Raw genomic sequence first — 14667 nt, 5'->3', positions numbered from 1 at the left:
TCTATATAAAACTGGCCTGTACAGGAGTGTGTTCAGAAGGGGTCATAATTAAAAAAAAAAATCACCATGTGAAACAATGTCTACAGTTGGACCAAAAAGCCTGTGAGTACCCCAGATGTGGAGCAGTGAATGTTTATATGGTCAGATCAAGATATAAGGGGTAATTTACTGATTGTGTGGCAGGGTGCAAAGTGCAAAAAATATGATGGCTTTTGGTTTTTTTTGCACTCTGCACCTTGCCATGCCATGCCATCAGCTCCTGGGGCTCCTTGTGGCATCAGATCACCTTTAATATCAGATCCAGCCCTAGTGACTTATACAATCCACTCAGCAGAAAGAATTTATGGGTCTGCTACTTGGAGCCAGTACTGTAACAACAGTGGGGTTAGACTCCACAGGGAAAGGGGAGGCTGCGGGTCGTGCATGGTGGTGAATATCTTTTGCAGGGGAACTCAGACCCCAAGACTTATGCCACTGTTGGAAACAAACACCTTGTTTCTATTGGTTTCTAGACCTAATCATGACTTTGCACACCAAACATTATAAATCTACCAAAAGCAGATTGTTTAAGTTGGCCATACACGTAACAATATTTCTTTACTTAGCCACCAATTTATTCTGATCCGACAATTATTATAAGGTTAGCATGCACCAAACGATCGTATATCTAGCAATCTTTCATCGACATTGGTCAGAAAATTGTCGTTAAAGGAACAGTAACACTAGAAAATGAAAGAGCTTTAAAGTAATAAAAATATAATGCACTGTTGCCCTGCACTGGTAAAACTGGTGTGTTTGCTACAGTAACACTACTATAATTTATATAATAAGCTGCTGTGTAGCCACGGGGGCAGCCATTCAAGCTGGAAAAAAGGAGAAAAGGCACAGGTTACATAGCAGATAACAGATAAGCTCTGTAGAATACAATGGTGTTTTATCTGTTATCTGCTATGTGCCTGTGCCTTTTCTCCTTTGAATGGCTGCCTCCATGGCTACATAGCAGCTTATTTATATAAATTATAGTAGACTTTCTGAAGTAAACACACAACTTTTACCAGGGCAGGGCAGCAGCACATTATATTTTAGTTACTTTTATACACTTTCATTTTTTGGTGTTACTGTTCCTTTAACAACGTCCAACTGTTTGCAGGACCAAGCAGGCAGCTACCATAGTTTCTTAGCTTCAACTAGACCATATCTCCTGAAATGGTTATTGTTGTTGATGAATCATGTGAATGTTTCACGATAAGCTTGGTCTTATCATAATGAAAAGATCTTTAAAAATCTTAACGTGTCGCCAGCTTTACACTGAATCAGGTCTGTCCAAATCTGTTCCTGCTGTTCTACCTCCCAGGCTCAAGCTGGAAATTGATGCTGGAAGTTGTAGCTGACAGCTTATAAGATATAGCTGGAGATGGCATACTCATGTCCAGTAAGTAATAATTACATTTTTGCCTAGGTGCAGGCTTCAACTTCACCATCAATATTAAAACTGGTTACTAAGGCCACCCATCCTGGTCAGCCTTTGCTAAAAATCACACATAGATGTTTGGAAACATTCCGTGCCTGCCAGGGCTATAGTGAAAAAAACGATCTCAGTGAAGACAAGCTAGAATGCAACAGTACTGTAATGTTGTCCATGCCATTCCGTGGATTTACTCACAGCAGGGTTTGTATGATTAGCCAGTAACACAAGTGATACAGAAGGAATGCACTGGGTCTGTTCTTTGACTGCACTTGCCACAAGCTGCGCTCCAAGAACACCATGTCCTCCTCCCCCTCTACAACCATTGTAACTGCTTAGTGCAATGTTTCACTGAGACTCCGTCTATAACCATTAGTTGAAAAGAAGAAAGATCAGTTAGCTGAATATATGTAACTTTTATAACATACTTCAGCACAAATATTTAAGCTAATGTCAGGAAATGTTACTACAGTGTGGCATATCATGGCTACCTGCAGAGGCAATTATTGCCCAAAACCACAAGGCAATCAGAATGTTCAGTGCCCTATGGCTTTTGCAAATTATGTCTCCTTAAATATGAGGGCATTTTCTTGTTCTCATATAACGTCAGCTGGCCATAGGTGAGTTTACATGATAAGTGTTCTCTGCATAAAGATACAGCAGCCCAACCACCTGTCCAGCTCTAAGAACAAAATAGAGGTGGAGGTGTGCAGCAGACAGGGGAACAGTAGATTTGACCAAAATGGCCTTGGGTATTAAAGCTACATTCAGGAAAGTCCTCAGTGTGTGTCTTTAAGCATGTCATTTTTTTTATGGGTTATTGGCTGATCTGAGCTTGCTTCCTGCATCAGGTGGTGGCAATGGAGGACACAGGGAGTATGGAATTCTAATTTATGGGATTAAGATCAGGAAAGCATCCCTAAAACATTCCAAAATATTATACAAATTACAATTTTTAGATTAAATGCATGCACCTGTAGATTTCACTGCAAAACCGTGTATAAGTGCATAAAAACGCAGCCACAATTCACTTGTACAGTATACAGTTATAAATGTTACACTTTTTCACAGCGCCAGTAATATTTAGAACATTCATTAAACACTAGAAATTAAATGCTGCATTTACAAAATAAAACATATAAAAAATGCTTGAATAAACCCCTAGGAGTACAGGAGTAAAGTAAATAAAATAATGCAATTTCTCCTTGCAAAATTACAATTTTGTTTATTTCTGTCCTGGGCTACAACCCTAGAGAGAGACAATACGGCATTGCTGGATAATACACTGCAATAACATGTGATTGCTTAATCCTAATGTATTTAAACCCTGCAGAAAGAGGTACAAAAATGTATAACTACTGATACTGTTACCAATCTGCATTGTCTAGAAGTCTTATCCAAAGCAAAGCAATCAATATATTCTACATGGTAGTTGCTGTGATTATGGTTACCAGCTACAATCTATCTATACTTGAAACTTTGAAGCAGTGGGTTCTAGTCTCATAGCAACACTACTTATTGCTGGTACATTAACTCCTTCACTGTTTCAGTATAAACCGCAATAAGGAAACTGCCTTTGGTGCAACAGGTCATGCAAGACACTTTTCATGAACTCTCCCCATCCCACTATAATTACCACTGCAAAGTAATCTGCAAAAGTTGTATAACATTATCAGTTCTTAAATATAAATAAAGTAAATATCTGCAAACATAGAGTCATGTATATTTTATATAATTGTGTATTTTGTTTATAGATTGCTAACAGAGCCCACACTCTGGTTCAGGAAAACAATAGCTCCTGGTGCAGGCGGCCATGTTGTTTGGCGCACATGTGCATCATGATCTAGACTCCACACTCGCTCATTATGCGCATGTGTGTGAGACGTAGGGTTGGTGGATACGTCTCACGCATGTACATAACGAGCGAGTTGTGACACTCATTATGCGCATGCAAGTGCCACAACATGGCTGCTTCCAGTGTGGGCAGCCTAGCACTGCTTTTTTTAAAAAGACCCACCGCACCTCTAATATGGGAAGCAATTTTAGGATGATATGTGCCTTTTTAAGATTTAAAAATCTTATAGATAATAGTCTGCAGTTAGTTCTATTAGTCAGCAATGAAAAAAATTGTAAAATAATCGCTAATTACAACAGACGCTGGAGATCTAACTTTGTGTAGTACTCTGCATGCCATACTTATAGAATAAACCATGGAGATGTATACTATCAATTTTATCTTTATTAAGTTTATGCTATTTGTTAGTGCCAGTTAACCATTCTAACTCTTGCTGGCTGCTTTTCCAGGCAAGCGACACACAGGGCTAATCCCCACCAATTAGGCAGACAGCCTAATCTGTGATCCGTGATCGGATGCCCACATCCTACTGTGCTTCTAAAAAATTAGTGTTAGGACATGCCTACCACTCATCTGTAACAGCCATGGACCAGAAATGATCAATGGGGAGCTGCAATAAAGGTCATTTTTAGAGATAATAATCCTTTTAGCCATAACTAAAAGCAGGGGCCATGTCACTATTTATGTAAGTATGTCTTACTTTAGGCAAGGTCATTAAACATTAATGAATGTTATTTGCAATGCACTTCCAGTTATTTCTGGATATGTGCATCAATCAAGCAGTGATTTAGGTGACTGAGAATTTCATTACTGACACCTGCTTTTAACTGCAGCTCATTGTAATGGGAAGTGTAACAGGTTAGTAAAATGCCCCAAGGTGGGCATGCTTAGGTATAATTGGTTTCCCGGGGTAAGCACATTTTCTTTCATGGTGCAGAGACATTTTTTTTGCTGTGACCTATTATCTCTATGTGCCATATGTTAACAGATTACAATACAAGTAGAGGCCTTTGGACCTCATAGGCAGGTTGTCCACCATAAAATCCACAATGCATCCTGCTGCTGTAATAAATGCAGTGAACTGATGTATGTACAGTTTTACTAAGCAGACAGATTTTGACGCATCTCTGCGTGCAACTGCAAAATGAAAGCTTGCCTTGTATTTGTAAAGTCTCCAAGTGTGTAAAACAAAAGTACAAATCAGTGTTGTACATTCTACTAAATTTGTATTCACAATAGGTTTAACCGACTCATATTTCACAATCAGTCCGCTTAACACCAATAATTTAATAAGAGCACACGTTTGAGCTACATAAAGAGTAAGCCACAGAGAGATTTTCTCGAAGCGCCGTGCCTATTTCTGTGAACTAGAGCATCTAATAAACAGAAAATTGGAAATTTATATCACATACTGACATCATCTTCCAGCAAGTGAATGTGTTCAGTGGCAGCCCATTAGCAATATTAGATTATTATTAAATGGATAGAAATATTAAAATTGCCATGCCCCATACAAAGGTATATATGATAGTGCCCATTTACAGACATAGGTACTATTCTGCACCTGCACATGTGCAGTTATCAATGTTCTAATTGCAGTAGACTGTTAGACACTAATTGCTGTTAAAAGCTGTATTTTATTATTATTATTATCTGTTATTTACATAGTGGTGACACATTTATGCAACACTTTTACAGAGATTGAGCATAATTCACATCAGTTCCTGCTCCACTGGAGCGTACAGTCTATGGTCCCTATCACATCCACACACCATTTGGTCAAATTTTACCAGGAACCAGATAACCTTCCTGTATGTTTTTGTACTTGCAATTTAATGCAAATTTTCATAAATTAGCTCAGATGTGTTAAACCTCCATTGCAAAATTTTGCATTATTTCTGCTACCGCTAACTTTGAACCAAAGTTGCAGATACAAAATAGCTAAGGAATTCACTAAAAACAATGGCTTAGAGATAAAAAGGTTGGGGGTTTGCAAAACCAACAGAACAAGCATAACTGCGTTCAGAGTAGGAATTCCTGGCTACCCCCATTCAATGGATGTTGTGATACAATTCATCAGTCTTAAGCTGGCCATACAAGCACCAATAATATCGTCCGAAACCTTGTTTCGCATGATATTCGGTGCGTGTATGACAACTCACCATTGAAGGCGTCAGAGCAAAATCTGCCTTCAGGGCTAAATCGACAGAAGGAGGTAGAAATCCTATTGTTTCTACCTCCATATCCGACGATTCAGCCCTGAATGTCAGTGGAGGGTTGGAACGATCTTTTGTGCGACTGAAAGATCGAAAATCGAATGTGGCCAGCTTTACAAGACTGTTCAGCAGGGCTGTCACATATTGGGAATGGTTTTACTAGAAAATTCCCTGCAAACATGTAAATAGAACATAAACGTAAGGAGCAAACTACATGGGATCATTTGTCGGAAGTCCTCAAAAGTTGAATGTAGCTGCAGTCTCAAAAAAATGTAAATAATATTAAAATCTGGTCTGCCAACTACATTTTTCATCTGCCACATTTAAAGCAGAATGACTTTTGTTTCCTACAGTGTATTTTCAATAGAAATACATAGACCATATGATGTTGTTGCATAAAATCAAGAAAAGAAAACTTAGATTTCATCCGAACAGATTTTACATTCCAACAAGGAGGATGAGATTTTGTAATATCCCATAAAATGTTGCACTATTGCATTTCAAGACTTTAAGGTAAGTATATAGCACTGTGGTTGTATTTATCAAAATGCCTGAAAGATGCCATAAATATAGACCCAGAAGGGGTTCTTTCAGTGTCAGTATAACCCGTGTCAATTAGTAGAGCACCTACAGCTCATCTATATGAAAACAAGGATGGTTCTGCACAAAATAGCCTTTATTGTTTATAATAATAATAAAAGGAAGGTGCATCCTAATTTTGTTCATGAATATGAAAGATGATGCCTTAGGTTCACATTTTAATATCCCCGGATCATGGGGAAAAAGGAGAAAAAAAAGACTTCTTAAAACTGCCCAAAGCATTTACATTTAGTTTAATACAAGATTAAAATGAAGCAGATATTAATATGCATATGCATGTTGTGCAGGATGAGGAAAAAGTGGCTATTAGTTGCATACCCTCATATACACTGGACAAATACATGCTTCCTGTGTGACCTACAAGTATTAACTAATCACACATATGCTCTGTTCCACATGTATAAATCTATTATGGCAACAGGAGAATGCATGAAACAACTTTAAAAAAAAAACCTATATGCTTTATCGTGTGCAGTGGATGTTTCTTATTGTTATTCTTCAATATATTTTTCCTATACTAATTAAAAGAAGAAATATAGGAAAACTTAAAATAAACGGATAATTAAAATGTATGAAAATGAAAACCCATAACAAAATTGAATGAATCAGTCAACACTAAACAATAGCTAATTGGAACAATAAATCCAATAAAACCTAAAAATAAAGTTATTAACAAAAAGACTGCAGTCACAAGATTTCCTGCAGCACAAAATATTAGCAGAACGTGTCATTGCCTCTTGGGATATGCAACCTGCATCCCTCTATTTGGAGTCTGAGGGCTATAGGCTGGATCTAAAAGGAAATTTCAGCATTACAATTCAGAAATCTGCACTGTGACTGACCCTCATCGCATTTATAATACGTGCAGCTTTGCTCCTGCTTGTACCAACCTTTGGCCCCTGTGCCGAGAGAAAGCACATTGTGCCAGTGATGAGATTTCTTCTTCCTGGATAAAGTTTTTCACACGCAACCCTCAGCAGCTTTACAGATTACCACAGCGAGCAGCCCCGCACCTACAGACTGACACATACGGCAGACTAGAGACTCTAGCCAACTCCCCACAGGCACCCTGCAATTTAGCCACACCCTCTAAAAGTATTAGCCTATTAGAGCAAGTGAATAAGTTTGAGGCACTGCCAGTGATGTCACCGGGGGCGTGATGTGCCCAAGTCTCTTTATCTGAGCTTGTGGCAACCTGCATTGGGTCAGTTTCCTAAGCAAAGGTGACCAAGAATCGGATTACTAAGGCAACTACGTGTTTGTGTATACGCAGCACCAGCAGCTTACAGCACATAGAACTTGTACCTATATGCAAAGCAAGCCAGAATGTATTATTAGAAAAATAACTCACTCTTAAACTGGCTACTACAGCCACCATGGGAAACTTTGTGGGAATGAAGCCCAAATAGGGCTGAAATGAATTTTGGCTGAGACCCCTTCCCCCTTTAGCCATATGGTCATTCGGGCAGGACCTGCTCCCTCCCCCGGCCTGCTCCAGGTAGAACAATAGAAGGGTGAGCAGCGGAGGGAAAAAGAGGGGCGGGCTAGGGGAGGGGGCAGGAGAGGGGACTTAGGCAGAGCAAGGTATGTAATGGGATGTATGTTTGTTAAGGATACATTCTTACTTGTTTCTTGTTTCAGGATCGGTGCCCGTGCAGGCAGCAGGCATCAGCAGCAGGCATCGTTCAGCAGAAGCAAAAGTGATTTTCGCTTGAATAATAGATGCCTTTGGTGCAGGAGTGGAATTGCCCAGGAGGAAGATTCTTCGGCCAAAAAGGTTCCGGGATGGAGGGGAGCAGGGGAAGCTGTTGTTAGGAACCACGCGGAAGAGGAAGGTGAGGTATCTTTTGCAGGAGGAGAGGAACTCCAAACGTCCGGTGCTGGGAAGGGTTGGCAAAGTAGTGAGGAGAAATGATGCGATGCCACAGGATTGCGGAAGATTTCCAGATGATGGCAGAGGGGTTACGGAAGGTGGCGAGGAACGAGGGGAGTGCGCGGTAAGTGCAGCGGAACAAGGGAGGGGGTTCGGAGGCCCGCAAGGGAGGGGAATAGGCCGGAAAAAGGCTGCCACTGCCACCAACGCAAACCACGAAAGGGTCCCAAGAGGGGGAGTAAGGGATGTGGGTAGCGATCAGACCACATCGGGAGAGGCAGGAAGGGGGACATTAGGGGGATGTGAACGCTGGGAAAAGAAGTCCACGGCCACCAAGACAGAAGGTGGGAGAGAGCGCAGCACAGAAAGGGGAGAGGAGTTGGATGAGGCATCGGACGAAGGTGAGTGGGGCATGGAGGCTGATCCTGTCCCTGGGGGGGGGTTGCGGGCGAGGCTGGGCAAGAGGGGGTTGCAATACACATCTGAGAGGTAATGGCCGACCGAGATACGTGCAGGACACTTTGAGACCCAGGTATGGGGGTGGTCTGCAAGGTTGGGAGTACTATGGCCATGATGATGATTTTTATGAGGATGCTTATTGTGATGGGGACTATTGTGAAGAGTGTGAGGGTTGTAGTTATGATCTGAGGAAGTCACATAGGCATTAGCAAAGGAGGCCTAGGTTGATGGACCAACAATATAACATGGACAGTCATAATTTTGGTCGTATAAGTTTCTTTTTCAGGAATAGGGAGGAGGAGGAGAGTTGGAGACAATGGAGAAAGGAGAGGATGGGACAACAGATGGGTGACGGGAGTCGGATTGCAAATCAGCAGGCAGCCACTTCATCTGCATCTCATACGGTGGGGGAGGAGAGGAATGCTAGAGTGTACACGCAGGAGGCTGCATTGGGTTAGTTGAGATCTCCACAGCCGCCATGGGAAACTTTGTGGCCCCCCCATGCAATTTATTTGCCCCACCCTCAGGAACACAAGCATGAAGTACCATCATTTTTTGCCATGCCCCTTACATGTGGTGCAGGAATCATCAACTTTGTTGGTAGCGTTTGCAAGAAAAAAGTTTGATGGTTTCGGGTTTTTAATCACAATTTATTTGGGGCTCCCATAAACATAAGTGCTGTAGTACCAATATTTTTGACTATACACCCTTTTGTATGCACTACACAATGTGATACAAACCCCATAATCCTTATAGAGCAGCACTGCCTCAGGGGTCCTAGCTGCCATGGCAGCCAAGTTGATGCTGCCCCCCTTGCTCCCCCGTGCATAGTTTTTTGTATCAGAGGGGAGCCTTATCACTAGTACAGAGAGCACTATTGCGCTCTTTGCACTAGAAGAGACCAAATTCTAATTCAAAAATCTGCATTTTGGCTCTTTAAGTTACCTGGAGCAGCTTTTTGCCTCCTCTGGCAACTTGTATAGCACTGCTGCCTGCAGAGAGTATCTCAACTTGCCTCATGGCAGCAGCGTCCCTGTTATAGAGGTAACAGATCCTGCAACTGCTGGGGGCCCAAGAACCATAGGAGCACTGTGGGAAGAGGCTGATAAGCAGCTGCAATATATGGAAAAATGCCTTGTTCCCAAAATTTAGAGGCTCAATGACTTTGCTGTGGTACCCACTAACTAGTTAATCCGCAGCTGAAAAGTTTATGTAGGAAATAGCTCATATAATTCAGTAAATAGATCCCAATATAAACAGTATATTACTCTATAAAGTAGTCCATATAAATATTATATTATGAATACTCTAATAAGTCAGTCAGTTCATTGGGGGTCAGTGGAATTTGCCCTAAAGTTAAACTCTACACAACCCCCTGCTCCTGTCACACTGCTCTGCATTGTCATTACTTGTAACAGAAAGTATGTGTCTGTGCAAGTTACGTAAATTGCACAAGTTTAGGGGCCCAATGATCTTCCTGTGAGGACCAATGATAAGTCAGTAGTAGCTCATATAAATAAAAACTATTAATTTATGTGCTAATAAGTCAGTTCATTTTTGGGCAGTATACTTTACCTCAAAAGAAAACTATACCCCCAAACAATGTAGGTCTCTATAAAAATATATTACATAAACAAGCTCATATGTAAAACCATGCTTCAGCTAAATAAACCAATTTTCATAACAATATAGTTTTTAGTAGTATGTTCTATTGGGCACTACTAAATAGAAAATTGCCATTTTAAGAATCAAGGGCTGCCTCTTGGTATCATAGGATTCAGAGTGCATGCAAACAAGCCAAGGCACACATACATGTTTGGCCCCATCAGCCAATTAATGGACAGAGTTCTGTCTTTTTCTTCCACACTTTTTCCTTTTACAGGTAAACCTGCATTATTTCTGGTCATGTGATCTCTTAGGGAGCACACAGCTCATCACTAAATGTTGGGTCAAGGGAAAGGATGTAAAAGGGCAATATTTACTGATTATATATATATATTCTTTAATAGGTCACTTATAATATAGACCAGGGGTGGGCAAACTACGGCCCGCGGGCCACATCCGGCCCGTTGGCCTTTTTAATCCGGCCCGCAGACTCTGGGTGCCTTTAAATAATTTCTGGGCCCTGATTGGTTGCGCTTCGTGCGTGCTGTATACGCAGGGGGCGCAACCATAAAAAAGGATGCAGCGGGGAGCCGGGAAACAGACGCAGTCGAACAATGGAGGGAGCCGCAGGTCGGGGAGATGGAGGATGCTGGGGGGGGGGAGCTGGTGGGAGGACGTTGGCCCGGCCTGGCCCGCCTGTGAGTCAATGTGGCCCCCGAGCCAAAAACTTTGCCCACCCCTGATATAGACTGTCTGTTGGAATATTCATTCTGGAGGTATAATTTTCCTTTTAGTTTTTTTTATGTTATTTGGTGTCAGTATAGTTTGCCCTAACTTTAAAACCTACACACCTTCCTGCTTATTGCATGATACATAGATGTAAGTTACATATGTTTCTAGGCAATTCACATAAGGTTGTAGATAAGTTATGTGGGATGGTGGCAACGGAAAGTTGCACAAGGATGTTATAAATCAAGAAAGTTGAAACAGAATAGGTTACAATATAAATAAAATGAGTAAGCATGTTCTTCACTGATAAAGCAAGTGATTTAATCTAAGGAACAGGTAGAAACATGTCGCTAATTCAGTGTATGTATGTGTAATGTCTCATTAGAAGATTTGAGTGGCATAATGCTTTCAAGTATAATGTCAGACTTCCGAATTCCTAAAACTGTCTGCATTTGTTTACAACCTCTACTATTTGATGTGACAATCCATACGTGCCCAGGTGATTGGGCAATATGGTGCAAATGAAACAAAATGGCCAGTCAAATTTGGGTTAAATAGCAACCTTAGGTATTTGCCGATGTAACAGGCTGGTTCATCTATAGATAAGCCATTGGATCTTTAGATATTTTTAGATATATATCAGATAATGTTCCATTGTTTTATCTGATTTGAGGATTCATGCATTCAAAAGGGAAAGTTGCGCTAATCTGTGGCCAATGAGGTGGCTGGATTGCTCATACTTTGCTTTATGCTGTGTTAAAATATGTGTTTGCTTCTGAAATACTACTATAGTTTATATAAATAAGCTGCTGTGTGGCCATGGAGGCAGCCATTCAAGCTGGGAAAAAAGGAGAAAAGGCACAGGTTACACAGAAGATAACAGATATGTTCTGTAGAGTACAATGGTGGTTTATCTGTTATCTGATAAGTAACCAGTGCCTTTTCTCCTTTGAATGGCTGCCCCTGCAGCTAAACAGCAGATAAACTTTAGTAGTGTTTCTGAGGCGCCAGTTGTACCAGTGCAGAGTAACAGTGCATTATATTGTAATTACTTTTAGGCACTTATTTTTTTGTGTTACTCTAATACTGAAGGTATGGTTATTATAAAATTCTTTATACTACAGTCTGTCTAGCTAAATACATGAAATATCATTACATAGCTTTTTTGGAAAAAGTAATATACCCAAAAGACTTAATTTAAGCATCGATATTAAAAGCACTGATCTATGCAAAATTACAACTGGAGTAACATGAGCTAGAAAGGTTTTTTACTTTTCCAAAGAAAACATTGGTAAAAGCTACAGCAGTGGCATGTACCTACTATGTATTGAATGTGCACAAAATATAATGTTTAATAAATCATCACTGCTTTCTTTGCTAAATGTATACACTATTATACTCTGTTATAGCTTGTGGTTTCCTATAGCCACTATGAGACCAAAACTAGCTTTATGTGACCTTCTCTTTTTAGTTCCCTATGAGTCCATTTATTTCTATCCCATTAGACATATACACATTCTATTTGTATTTAAATTTTTAAAGGAGAAGGAAAGGTAAAAATCACTTGGGGATGCCAAGTGTTAGGCAACCCCCCCCCCCCCCAGTGACTTTGAGAGTGGAAGCAATAAGAACTGTGGCTGAGGGACTAGAAACACAACTTCCCAACATTTAAAGGAGGAGGAAATGCTAAGTCACTGGGGAGTGCCAAAATGTTAGGCACCCCCTGTGACTTTAATCGCTTACCCTTTACCTCAGGCTGGTGCTGCTGTTAGGAGAAAACCGCATCAGCTGGGGGTACCTGCAGCAATTGTTTCCTCTTCTTTCTGTCTTCTGTCTCCTAAATCCAGGGGGCCAGCCCATGCACAGTATAGTGAAAAAGCTGACTTTTTTGTTGAAGTTTGGCTTTTCACTCTACTGTGCATGCGCAAGTGTGCGAAGACAGCAGAAGGAAGAGGAGACGCTAGTTTACAGGTATCCCAGGCTGGTGCTGTTTTCTTCTAACAGGAGCACCAGCCAGGGGAGCCTAACATTTTGGCACTCCCCAGTGACTTAGCCTTTCCTTCTCCTTTAAATTTTGGGATGTTGTGTTTCTACTCCCTCAGCCAGAGTTCTTATTGCTGCCACACTCATAGCAAAATAAAATCAAAGCCTTTCTTTATAGCAGTGAAGTAAATAGAAATGTATCTTTGGATAAACATAGCTGATTGTGCTTTTGTATTGTTCGTCAAGTGCTCTCATCCTAAGTGCATGCCATCAACCTTTCTATTTTAGTTTTGCTTAACAGTCACATGGGTACCAGAAAATACAATGCTCATTAGAACCACAAAATCAATCACCCCCCCAAACTCTGTAGCTTTAACTATTATTACACTCTAGAGCAGGGATCCACAACCTTTATACCTGTGAGCCACATTTAAATGGAAAAAGTATTGGGGAGCAACACAAGCATGAATAAGGTTCCTGGGAGTAGAAACAAAAAAGAAATAAAAATTGGCTACTTAATAGCCCCAATGTGGAATGGCAGCCTACAGAAGGTTCTATTTGGCATTATATTTGGTTTTTATGCAACCAAAACTTGCCTCCTTACCAGAAATTCAAAAATGAGCACCTACTTTGAGGCCAATTGGAGCAACATTCAAGGCCAATAATAAGGCAATGACAGCCAATGATAAGGCTAAAGCTTACTTTTTTTGCACCTGTGGGGTACTAGTACATACTTACAATATGTAGAAGAAAATCTTATGTGAAACCTACACCACTTCAAATATGTCCTTGCATAATGGGGAATTGAACAGTATAACTAAAGATGTGTTGTACATTGCAATCACCAAGCTGTTATACAGGCACCAAGGGGCTATGTGTTTTTGTAACTGTGTTTAATCTTGTACATCCTCCACTTGTTTTCATTTACAAGTATACACTTTTTTTAATTGAGGACGGTATCATATACTTTTAAGCCAGCAGATCTTGGATATATTGATCTAGTGTCCCTTGCTGTTGAGCCAACTCCTAACCTCCTCCAATAGTGGTTTACATGGTGAACTTTGTTTCTTATACAAAAGCTAACATGGACTGAACATTTTTATGAGTGTCTGCCCTGGTCTTCTTTGAATAAATGTAATGAGGCTAGTGTATCTCAAGTATTTCTTTCTTTTTTAAGATTTCATTTTTAATATTGAAATAGAGGTGCATTTGTTTTGGTTTGAATGTTTTTACAGCAATTGCATGTCTATTTTCGTATAAAGCAGCTGAACTGACGATATAGCAGATGCTCTGTGTGCTATTCATGGAAAAGTCAGTTCTGAGACACTGTATCATTCCTGAGATTCAGGCCAAAACAAACAAGAAATACAGAGAAAAGGAAGACTGCTCCAGAAATGTACAAACACAGCAATCCTACGCAATATAAAAAAATTGTCAGAACATTAAAAATTGCCTTTTAATACGAGAAAAAGGATTCTAGCTTGATGCAATGTATAACCTCAGGGCTGCTTTAAGTCACTTTTGGGCCCAGGGCAAACATTCTATTGTGACCCCTACAGCCACCCTCCCCCCCACACACCAAATTATTAGAAGTACTTTCCTTACCCTACTTAGGTTAACTTTTAGTATGCTGTACAATGGGCAATTCTAAGCAACTTTTTAATTTGTCTTTTTATTTGTTATAGTTTTTGAATTATTTAATGCATTTTTCTGACTCTTTCTACTTTTAAAATGGTGGTCAACTGACGCCAGGAGCCAAAAAACGGTTGCTCTGTGGAGGCTACAATTTTATTGTTATTGTAACATATTTTTTTTTCAATTTATACCTCTCCGATTCAAATTCCAGTCTCTCATCAAACCACTGCCTGGTTACTAGGTTAAT

At 40.3% G+C, this 14667-nt stretch overlaps 1 protein-coding gene across 4 annotated transcripts in view; it reads right to left on the bottom strand.

Annotated features, from left to right (window-relative positions):
• The window catches only part of pld1 (phospholipase D1), a 96419-nt gene that overhangs the window by 56343 nt on the left and 25409 nt on the right, over positions 1–14667 (bottom strand). The window contains exon 1 of one of the 4 annotated variants that reach the window (XM_031902208.1): positions 7762–7844. The exons of 2 other annotated variants lie outside the window; for them this stretch is intronic. The gene's annotated coding sequence lies outside the window, so the exon portion shown is untranslated. Of the gene's footprint in view, positions 1–7026; positions 7184–7761; positions 7845–14667 lie in introns of those variants that run through there. One more of the 4 variants, XM_031902207.1, reaches the window with a different exon arrangement.

The sequence above is a fragment of the Xenopus tropicalis genome, chromosome 5, assembly GCF_000004195.4.
Source record: "Xenopus tropicalis strain Nigerian chromosome 5, UCB_Xtro_10.0, whole genome shotgun sequence".
In the NCBI taxonomy this organism is placed as follows: domain Eukaryota; kingdom Metazoa; phylum Chordata; class Amphibia; order Anura; family Pipidae; genus Xenopus; species Xenopus tropicalis.
This window is presented reverse-complemented; position numbering and strand designations above follow the sequence as displayed.